Source organism: Podarcis erhardii (assembly GCF_964252035.2).
Source record: "Podarcis erhardii genome assembly, chromosome: 6".
Taxonomy (NCBI): Eukaryota; Metazoa; Chordata; class Lepidosauria; order Squamata; family Lacertidae; genus Podarcis; species Podarcis erhardii.
The window spans coordinates 99,604,937-99,616,316 of NC_138510.1; the positions used below are offsets into that span (position 1 = coordinate 99,604,937).

Below are 11,380 nucleotides of genomic sequence, written 5' to 3' on the forward strand. Positions count from 1 at the left end.
GAAAAACTCGCAAGAAGAAAAAACTTGCGGAACGAATTAATTTCGTCTTGCGAGGCACCACTGTAGAGGCACAAGGCAGCGTTGGGGGTTATGGCACCGATCTTAGAGATGCCAAGCATTGAATGGTGGCATGGAGGGTTGCTCCGTGAAGCAACTCCGGAGTTCCTTGTGCCACAAGCAGAGAAGCAGCAGAATGTGCCATGGAGGACCCGCATCCGGATGAGGCTTTCAATCTGCCTTCAAACAATTTTATGGGGAGAACAGATAACATTGTCAGCCCATTGTACTCCTCCCATGTTTCCCCAGCACTTCCTCCTCCTTGTCTTCTTACCTCAGAAAGTCTGTTAAGGAGGGGAAAGTGGAACAGAAGTGGAGGGGGCAATGGGTGCCATTTTGAGGCTTTCCTCCTTTCTCTATTGTTTCCAGTTTCAGAGACTTTCCAAGTCCCTATCCTTGATCTGTGGGCTCTCCACCTTAATTAATTGCTTCTTGGAAAGAGGTTTCCCCAACCCACACCCTTCAGTTGGCTATTTAATCAGTAAGTTACACTGGAAACAGTAGCACTTGCTTTAAAGTAGAAATGTTTCTAGCTATAGTCCTGTAAGGCTGCCGCCTTCTAGCTGTGTGCTGCAAGCGCTGCTCTTCTTTTCTTTTCACAATTTTACTATGGTCAAATAGTGAAAGTAACTGAAATATACTCAGAGTCGCAAAGTGATTTCATGCTCTTTATTCAGCTCATAGTGGTGAGGAGGAATGAATGAATGTCCCCTCAAAGTATCTGCTTTATATACATTATTTACACAATGGGCTGCACATGATTGGCTAATTCCAGGATTCTACTGTAGGCCAATCAGGTTGTGGATTCACTTCTATCTGGAGCATGATTGGGTGGTTCCTGCTAACCAATCATACTGCTGCATTGTTCTAGGACCAATCAGACTGCTGCATTCTGAATCCTATTGTTCTAGGACCAATCAGACTGCTGCCTTTTGGAGCCTATTGTTCTAGGACCAATCAGACTGCTGCAGTTTGGATCCTATTCAACTCAGTACATAACACCCCTCCCCTCTAAGTTCCAGTCCTGCCCGGAAGGTCGCATTCATAGTCCTCAAGGTACGCCGGTGGCCTACGTGTGCGTTGCGGCCTGGGGTGTTCCCTGGTCCGGGGTTCAGGTTCTGGCTCGTGTTCCAAGGATGGGGCTGTTTGGTCTGGCGCAACCGGCTCGCTCAGTCGTGGTTCTGGTTCCGGTGTCCTTTCGGCCTCGCGGGTCCTCTCTGTATTTACTGATTCTGCCTCTCCTGCTTGCCCCTGCTGCTCTATGGGCCTCACTGCCCCACTGTTCCCTTGGGACTCCTCTGACCTGTCCTCCTCCTCCTGGTTTTCTCCCGGGAATCGTCGCCGTATCTGGTCGCAGTGGCGGCGCCAGCATTGCCCCCCATCTGTTAGCACCTCGTACGACACGGGGCCCGTGACCCTGGTGACTGTGGCAGGTACCCATGCAGGGCCTGCCCCAAAATTCTTTGCGTACACTGGGTCCTGGGCCTCGAAGGTCCGGGGGTTCCTGCCTTCCCCCACCACTACCTCATCCTGAGCTCTATCGGGGTGAAGGCGGTCCAATCTGATTGCAAGGCGCCGACCCATTAGTAGTTCAGCGGGGCTCCGGCCAATCGTTGAGCTGGGGGTGCTGTGCTGTGCTAGAAGGAATGTGGCAAGGCGGTACTCCCAATCCCCTTGCGTCATGCGGCGAAGGGTGTCCTTGGTGGTCCGCACCATGCGTTCTGCTTGGCCATTGGTGGCAGGGTGGAATGGCGCCGAACGGATGTGGCGGATGGCGTTCTGCACTGTGAAGGTTTGAAATTCTCCTGATGTAAATGCAGTCCCGTTGTCTGAGACGAGAGTGTCAGGGAGCCCGTGGGTTGCAAACAGCCTGCGTAGTACCCGGATGGCTGCGGACGTAGAAGTGGACGGTACCAGTGCGACTTCCAGCCATTTGGTGTAGGAGTCCACCACTATGAAGAATGTTTTCCCCTGAAAGGGGCCAGCGAAGTCCACATGCAGGCGTGACCATGGTGCTCGGGCGGACTCCCAGGACTGGACTGGGGCCCTTGGGGGATCTGGGCGGGATTCCTGGCAGGCCTGGCAGTGTTTGACCCAGGCCTCTATCTCTCCGTCGATCCCCGGCCACCACACATAACTCCTGGCAAGGGCCTTCATTCTTACTACCCCTGGGTGTGTCTCGTGTAGGGCTGTGAGGACCCTTTTGCGGAGGGGCTGGGGAACAACGACCCTGCTTCCCCATAACAGGCACCCCTTGTGGGCTGACAGTTCATGTTTGCGGGTTGTGTAGCCGGCGAATTCTGGCCCGGGGCTGCGGCTGGGCCATCCCCTCCACACCCAGTCCAGGACCCGGGAGATGACCCTATCTTTCTTGGAATGGTGTGCAACTTCTTGTGCCTGAATGGGGCGGTCAGGAAGCAGCTCCAGGCTCATAACCTCTTGTGCAGGTGCTGGGTCGGGGCCTGTTTCCGGTAGTGGTAGCCTGCTGAGGGCGTCTGCATGGCCCATCGCCTTTCCAGGGCGGTGAATCAGTGCATACTGGTAGCTGGCAAGGAAAATTGACCACCTGAGGACGCGAGGAGACAGCACTTGGGGGGTCTGCTTTTCGGGGGCAAACAAGCCAAGCAACGGCTTGTGGTCAGTCACCACGGTGAAGGGCCGCCCGTACAAGAAATCATGGAATTTTTTTACTCCCTTCACGATTGCCAGACCCTCCTTGTCGATTTGCGAGTAGTTCCGCTCGGTTTCGTTGAGTGTCTGGGAAAAGTATGCTACCGGTACCTCTCTTCCATCCGGGAGTTGGTGTCCCAGGACAGCGCCGATGCCATAGGGCGAGGCGTCGCATGCTAGCACCACCGGCAGCCTCTCGTCGAAGTGTGCCAAGACCGAGTTTGAGACAAGCAAGTCCTTGACTGCCTGGAATGCGGCCTCCTGGCGCTGGCCCCACACCCAAGGGGCCCGCTTGTCCAGGAGTCTGTGTAGGGGCTCCGCTACCGCCGCCTTGTGGGGAAGGAAGGAATGGTAAAAGTTCAATAATCCCAAGAAGGCCTGAAGTTCAGTCTTGTTCTTGGGCGCTGGGGCATCACAAATGGCCCGTACCTTGTCCCCAGTCGGGTGAACCCCTTCTGCATCCACCATAAATCCCAGAAAGTCCACTTGAGGCACTCCTAGTAGACATTTTTCCCGCTTCACCTTGAGACCCGCCATCTGGAAACGGTGCAGAACAGTGCGGAGGCGGTCCTCAAACTCCTCTGGTGTGGGCCCGGCAATCAACACATCATCAAAGAAGGGGGTGACACCAGGAATCCCTTTAAGGAGAGAGTCCATTAGATTCTGGAATATGCCTGGTGCCACGCTGACCCCGAATTGCAGCCGCTTTACCCTGAACGCTCCTCTGTGCGTCACAATCGTCTGTGCCTCTGCTGTGGCCTCATCTACTGGCAGCTGTTGATATGCTTGGGCCAAGTCCAGCTTGCCAAAAATTTTCGACCCAGCCAGGGTGGCAAGGACATGGCTGACCACTGGCACTGGGTATGCATGGGCCATGAGGGCCTTGTTTATGGTACATTTGTAGTCTGCGCAGATGCGGACCGAACCATTAGGCTTGACGGGTGTGACGATTGGGGTTTCCCAGGGGGCATTAGGCACCGGCTCCAGCACTCCTTGCTCCACGAGTCGGTCCAATTCCTCGTCTATACGGGGTTTCAGGGCGAATGGGACCCGGCGGGCCTTGAGCCTGACTGGTCGTACTGCGGGGTCAAGCTGTAGAGCAATGGGGGGGCCCGTATACTGTCCCAATTTCCCATCGAAAACCCCCGGAAACTCCTTGCATATGGCGTCCACGTCCACTTGTAAGCTCATGTGGTTCACCCCGGTGATGGCTAGTCCCAGTGGTCCAAACCATGCCAACCCCAGTAAGCTAATGTAGGGGCCCTTGACCACAAGCAAGTCCAGTTGCCGCGTCCGCCCTCGGTATTGCACCCTGAAGGTCCCCACCCCCATTGTGGGGACCTTACGTTTCTGGAAGTCCCGGAGGGTGAATGGGGCCGGCCTGAGTTTGGGACCCCCAGTAGGACACAGTTTCCTTAAGGTCCTTGCCGAGATTATGGATAGAGTTGAACCCGTGTCAAGCTCCATGCGGCATGGGGCCCCCTCTATCTGTACCTCTACATAAATTTTCTCTACGTTGGGGTGGGGCAACTGGTATACCTGGAAGTCTGTGAGCTCCGTCGAGTTGCCTTGGTGCGTTGGGCCCCGGGACCTGGGGCTCTTGGATTGGTCATCTGATGCCTGGCTTCGGGTGGGCCGAGCCCGACACACCCGGGCGATGTGTCCCAATTTTCTGCACTGCCTGCACTCTGCGTTGCGGAAACGGCAGGTCCTCCTCTCGTGACTTTCTCCACAGCTTGCGCAGTTCCCTCCTTCTCGTCGAGGCAGCTGTGGTATGTGGGCTGCTTGAGTGCGCTGCTGTACTCGGTGCACCTCCTCCCTGTCGGATCCCGAGTCGTTGGTGAGGTCTTCGTGGTGGACCCTCGGTTGGGACGGCTGGCTCAGCCGTGCCTCTTGCGTCGACCTCTCAGCAGCTTCCGTTGCCAGGGCCTCCTCCAGAGCGACCTGGAACGTTAGGTTCTTCTTAGCGTAGAGGCGTCGTTGCAGCTTCTCATCCTTCAGGCCACCGACGAGGCGGTCACGAAACATGTTCTCCAGCTCTGAGAAGTTGCAGAACCGGGCGGCTTGGCGGAGAGAGGTCACAAACCCAGTTATGGTTTCCCCAGGGGCTTGCCGCTTTGCGTAGAAGGCATTTCGACAAGCCACCACTGAGGGCTGTGGCGAAAAGTGCCCCTTCAGCTGTTCCATTATTGTTTTGTATGGAACAGTAGCGACGTCTTCAGGCGCAAGGAGAGCCCGGGCGATTTCAAATGTCTCCTCTCCGCAGACGCTGAAGAATATTGCCCTCTTCTTGGCGTCTTCTTCATCGGTGACCCCTTTGGCTTCTAGGAGGAAGGTGAAACGGGAGGCGTACGCTTCCCAGTCTCCAGATGCTGGGTTGAATGGCGAGAAGCTGCTGTCAGTTGCCATTCTGAGTTCCTTGTGTCCCGGAGCTGAAGCCTGGATACACGGTGCGAGGCAGCGGTGCGGCAGGTGGCGGTGCTGCGGTGCTGTGTGTGGCAGTCAGCTCAGCGGGATCCCACCTTCGTCGCCAGTGAAATATACTCAGAGTCGCAAAGTGATTTCATGCTCTTTATTCAGCTCATAGTGGTGAGGAGGAATGAATGAATGTCCCCTCAAAGTATCTGCTTTATATACATTATTTACACAATGGGCTGCACATGATTGGCTAATTCCAGGATTCTACTGTAGGCCAATCAGGTTGTGGATTCACTTCTATCTGGAGCATGATTGGGTGGTTCCTGCTAACCAATCATACTGCTGCATTGTTCTAGGACCAATCAGACTGCTGCATTCTGAATCCTATTGTTCTAGGACCAATCAGACTGCTGCCTTTTGGAGCCTATTGTTCTAGGACCAATCAGACTGCTGCAGTTTGGATCCTATTCAACTCAGTACATAACAGTAACAAACAGGAGAAATCAAGCTGGCAAGCTCTCTAGCCTGGTTGTGAAACTGGCTGTTTGATAAAGATCAGATTGTGAAACTGGTTAGTCTGCAGAGGGGGCATTTTCAAGCAAAGTCCACAGGACTTTCAGCCCAATCTGTAGCTGTGTTTATTCAGAAGTAAGCTTAGCTGCAAACCTCTTGCCCTGTGCTACAGGAACTCTTTTTAAAAGCAACTACTTTTTCAAAAACTTTGCAATTGTGCTATTTAGAAAATGGTAGAAAAAACCCACAGAAAGTGAGGTGCTAAAATGGCACAGAGATGCAAGCACCTCAATGTCAGGAGAAGGGTTGGTGGCCACTGGTGAGGACAGGGAAAGGCAAAGGAACAACACAGCCCACCCTAGGGATGGAACGTAACAAGATCTACATACCCAAAAGAGCACAAAGCCTGACACATCTAGTGGGTGGCCAACTGCAATGTCACTTGTATCTTATAATGGAAGAACCACAATGGGAGCACCCAAAACACAAAATCCCAGCCAGCTTTCAAAGCCTTCACACCCTGGGACTGAACATGTTAGGCTGTATCTGCAGAGACTTAAAGGAACATCCTCAGCCACAGTGTAACTCTCATTAAAAAGAACAGGATTGCTGCCCTAAAAATAGGGGATCTGAGGCAAGGTAGGGTCACCCAGATGATTTGGCTATATAGAAGTTGAAGCTAGACAATAGACAGGAAGGCTGCATTTGTGGCATCTAGCCATTTCTTTGTAATACAAGGAAGCCTTTCTTCCAGGAAGAAGGCGAGAACCAGTGAAGGCACCTTTTGGCACCCAAATAGAAAAGTAGACATTATCTCTAAAATGCTGCATTAGAAAGAGCCCTCATTTTCAAGTAAATCCTGGTTTGTGTACACTCAAGTGGATATTTCAGGTCCTGATCAATTGCAGCTCCTGTGATAGGGCTCGTTGAGCTATGAGCCTTCTCTCTATCTAGTAAGAGACTTGTGGGGAGGTGGTTTTGTTTTGTTTTACAGTCTCTGAGAAATTGCCTGTTTGTGTCTTCCCAGCATCATCTGCTAATAGTTAGGCAGGTGCCTACAGAAAGGATTTAATTCTGCTCGCATAATGATATTATGGGGTGTTGTCCAACCAGATTCTTCCTGGGAGGCTTTCTGTAGAGTTACTTTCCTGAGCCAGTTTTAAACATGTTTTTAAGAGAAGAGTCTTTGTTCTGCTAGAAATGCTTGAAACTTCTGAAATTTGACTACTGGTCCTGCCCTCTCGAAGCTCCCCAGTTCCCAGCATCTTATGCATGCTTCCCCTCTGCTTTCACGGCTGCTGCCGAGAATGGGAGGCACCCCAGTTTGTGGCAGCAGTTTGCCTTGCTCTTAATCCACCTTGACCCCGGCATGAGGCTCCTCTTCCCTGCATGAGGCTCCTTCACTTCTTGGTTTCTCAAAAGTTATGCAGCATTTCTGACAGAGTTGACCTGGGCAATGCTAGGAAAACAAGAAAGAGACGTTTTAAACGTCTCACCCACTCCTTTTAGAAAATACTTTTTTTGTAATGTCTTCAGAAGCTAGCATTTTAGAAGGGATGGGGGTGTATGCATATATATATATATAATTAGGATTCTCTTGTGGCAAATTTATTCCTGGGTTTTGCCTCCTTGCCTTTCTGAGCTATGAATTATTTAAGACGGGATATTGTCTGCACTGACAATTATACTGATATTGTTGAGTTTGTTTGTCCTACGTAGCGTATCTGATATAGATTTTGGGAGAGTGACATTCCTGATTCTGGCATCCACAGCCTCCAAGTACCTCAAGTCTTCTATGAAGGGTTTGTGCAGCCTTGTCCTCTCACCTCCATAATTCACCTGGGTTTCAGTGGTCCTGCCCCTTTCAGTCTTCGTGACTTGGTTAAGTAGAATGAATGTCCAAAATGTCTACTGTCACCCCCCCCCCATGCTTTACTGCCTGAGCTTGGGCTTGGCAGGGAAATGTTGCTGAGCTGCTCCTCTCTTAGCTGAGGGGGCATCTATTTTGAGCACATTTTAAGCCAGAACTGCACGAGAACTTCAAGGTCATGGGGCTTGTGGGCAAGGACAGGGGCTCTGTCCAAAGACCCGTTCGTAGCTTTGCACACATCTGACCTGGAGGCCATTTTTGGTTCTGGCCTTCCTCCATCTCTCTGCCCCAAGAAAGACAATAGCACTGCCTGTCTGGCTGGACTTGACTGTTCAAGAGCGTTGACATGATTCCTTTGCAAACTGTTCTGTAAACATACGTCTTCTACTCAGATTATTTAAGGAGATCATGTGCTCTATGCACCATTGCTCAGCAGCTCAAAAGATGAATGTACAGTTTTAATTGAAAAATAAAGTAGATTTGTTCTGATGTTAACCAAACTACCTTTTATTACGGGCTGATTTGTGAGAGGGAAATTGGACTTCCAAACTGCATTGGAGATGAGTGGTAGAGGGAACCCAGGCCCTAATCTGTGCCCGACAGTTTTTCAAAAATGATCCTAGCATGTATGTTGTGCTTTTAAGTATTCAAATCACTTCACATATGTGAACATGCAGCGGAAACCAGAGTCTTGCTGTCCAGCATCTGTTGGTGACAGAACCTGTGAGTTCATTCCCCCGACTTGGATGCTCTGGATAAAGCTTCATTGGGGGCAAAACTACAGTGCTGTTAAATTTGTCACTTGCAGTTTCTGGTTTCCCCCCTCATTTCTTTAGCATTAAATAGCAACCACTTGGATATCTGATCAGAATTGTGAAACGTGGGCATTAACTCTTCCTTGTGTTCCCACATCCACTGTGGGGAACACAGAAGGGAAGAGCTGCTCTTTCATGTTTTGCTTGGCCTTTGAGCTTCCCCACTGATCGCCATCAGGGAATCACGCACCTGCTAAAAATAAAGATGGATTCAAGTGATGTATTCAGCACTGCATGTAGGTGACTAGATCAACCAGCACAATGAAGTTCCATTAAACTGGGGGGTGGAATGTATTTTTTTTGGGGGGGGATGCCTTTAACTGACAATGGAGCTTCCAGAAAAGCTTAGAATTTGCACCTAAGAATGGCTTTTTCTAAAGAATTCAGCCCCCTCCCCATATTGCTTTCTGGAAACAATGTGAATATTGTCTTGGCTGGGGCGGGGTGCACCGCTCACACAGCCTCTGATGTTCAGATTTCAAGCTACAGGCAACCTGGGTGCATAGAACTGGTACCCCTTTCAGCTTCTATCACACTCTTGGCAGGCCCAGGACTGACTGACACCCACTGATTTCAGTGGGTCTGCTAGAACATTTTAACAGGAGTTACAGTGTCTGGTCTGGCATTGGTTTCAAGGTTGTTCTTTTAATCATAAAATATACAAAATCAAATCAAATACTCCAGAGTTTTCAATAAAATTACAAGCCACTATTTCATAAGTTAAACATATACATTTTCTAGTCCCATGAATATCTCAGCAAGTCCCTCCCTGCTGCTAGGCAAATATCAGATTACACACTTAAGATGTTGGGATAAAGGAGCAACAACCTGCAATCTCTGCCGCCTTGGAGCTGAGTGTGTGCAAGAGGCCAGCATAAGCTAGACTCTCCCTCTTCTATCCCCTGCCCCCCCCCCCGCCCGAGCGATGTAGCCTCCTGTGTGATTAGGACTTCTGGACAAACTTGCCACATTTGAGTGATGGTCTGGTTGGCCCTTATAAGTGTATTGCCCAGTGGTGGGTTTTGGAGGTTTCCCCCTAAAGGACTACCATGACTATCTTTGCTTTGTATGTTTATGAAACAATTCTGAATCTAGTTATTTGGAGCAGGATCTACAACCAGAGAAAGATGCTTTCTCACCAGCTGAAGGTAGACTTTGCATTTAGACGGTTGTTTCTTCTCCAGCCATTAGGTAATAGTGTACCATTTGGGTTTCACTGACTTTATTTACCTAAAATAAAAAAATTCCTTCCAGTAGCACCTTAAAGACCAACTAAGTTAGTTCTAGGTATGAGCTTTCGTGTGCATGCACACTTCTTCAGATACCAAGGACACTCTCGACCATTATTTACCTAGGACACTCTAGACCATTCTGTAGATGATCACTAGATGGAAATCTGATGCAGCTGAGCCAAAGCCGATCGGTCGGTAGTCGCTTGCTGTCCAGGCCTGAAGCTAATTTCAGAGGTTAAGGAAGTCCTTCGTGGCTCTCTCTTTCAACAAACTCTCTCTCTTTGCCTTTTGCTTCTGATTCCAAACTTGCTTTCTGACAGAGTTGCTGCAACTAAAAAACAAAACAACTCGTTCTTTACAAAAGGACAGTTTTTTCCAAGCACATTCCAGAGGATGCTCCGCTTGGCCTCCTCCACCAGATGAGCAAAACAGGGTGCTGCCTCCCGATGTCATGAGCCAGGGGCGCAGACTCCCTGCCCCCCCCCCAGCCTGGAACTTCCTCTTCATTCCCTGCAGCTGAGATGCTTCTAAAGTGAGCAAGTTCTGCGGGTTCCTCCTCTGTGGTTACGAGGCTGCTCACTATTGTCAAGAAGCAAGGTAGCCGTGTTGCTCCCTTGGGAGCCGGGAGATCGACAAGAAGAGCCAGGTGATATGTCAGGAAATAATGAGCAAGGTGTTGAGTTCTTCAGAGTTCCTGAACTTAAGAATTTAGAAATGAGTTTACTATTTTGTGACATTTTTGTCACATAAAGCTATTGCCTTTCTGTGGTGCTTCAGGTGATGGTTCTCCTACCTTGCCCAAAATAATATGTTAAGATTTAAATATTGATCAATGTTTATTTGTCCATTTTTATGGCACAGCCAAAGAACAATACAATAATGGAGTTTTGGAAAATATGGTACTGCGTACCATGGATCTGTGGGGAAGCCATTTGTGGGTCCTCGCTATGACAGTAAAGACTGAGTAGGTGTCAGATTGAAACACATCATATAGACGTGCTGAATTTTGTTTTTTTGTTTTTTTTTAACCAATTTGCCAAAACTTTAAAAAGATAAAACCGCAGGGAAAGATCTTCTGCCAAGTTCAAGATGAGTTGCGGGAGGGAGACTGGAAGCATTCAAAGGATTATCCTGGTCATCATGAGGGTGAGACCAAACGGGTCTGACCTAAGAGGAGTGTAGGAAACAGAGGAGGGAAGGCAGTGAGCGCCCCAGAGAAAAGAACTGCTGGGAGCAGAAGCCCAAGGAAGGCTTGCATACCAGAGGAGAGAAACCAAAGAGGGATGAGGTGGCAGGGAAATGACCATGGTTGCATCCAGGTAGGTGCTGGGAGGCGATGCCGCTACATCTTGTAGTGATGTTGAGGAGTGACTTGCCAGCGTATCTTCAGGGGCTTCGCTTGCTAATGCTTTCCATTGCTAGGAAAACAAGGAAGAGTGCTCAGCCTTTAGGCATGCTCATCGTTGGCAACCAGGAATTCCACACAGACCGGTGGAGCGGAGACAGCACCCTGTCAGAGCCTCTGCACCCAGGAGGCAAGGGATTTCAGAGGTTAAGGATCCAGCCTCCAAGGAATGCATTGGCCACTACTGCTGCCACTCTTTATGGGCTCAAAAGCCCTCTGGGCAAATGGAGGTGGCAGGGCAGGGCTGAAGAGGTGCATCTCTGTGGCCCAAGACCCCAGCAGATGCTATGAAAGGGGTGTGGAGGAAAAGAGAAGGACCCTCTTCCCCACCCCCACGGCCTGGTAAGAGGGGAGAGAACAGAAAAGCAATGGCGGCGGGGGGGGTGTGGAGGCGGAACAA

The 11,380-nt window shown here is 50.2% G+C and overlaps 2 long non-coding RNA genes across 2 annotated transcripts; one reads left to right on the forward strand and one right to left on the reverse strand.

The window, feature by feature from the left end:
- Positions 1-69: 69 nt before the first annotated feature.
- LOC309344294 lies at positions 70-8,028 on the forward strand. The gene is made up of 2 exons (XR_014157671.1): positions 70-669; positions 5,623-8,028. It is a non-coding gene; the product is annotated as an uncharacterized lncRNA (long non-coding RNA).
- LOC309344295 lies at positions 7,535-10,844 on the reverse strand. Its single transcript, XR_014157672.1, has 2 exons — positions 9,695-10,844; positions 7,535-9,573 (listed from the first exon to the last, which is right to left on the reverse strand). It is a non-coding gene; the product is annotated as an uncharacterized lncRNA (long non-coding RNA).
- Between the last annotated feature and the right edge of the window lie 536 nt (positions 10,845-11,380).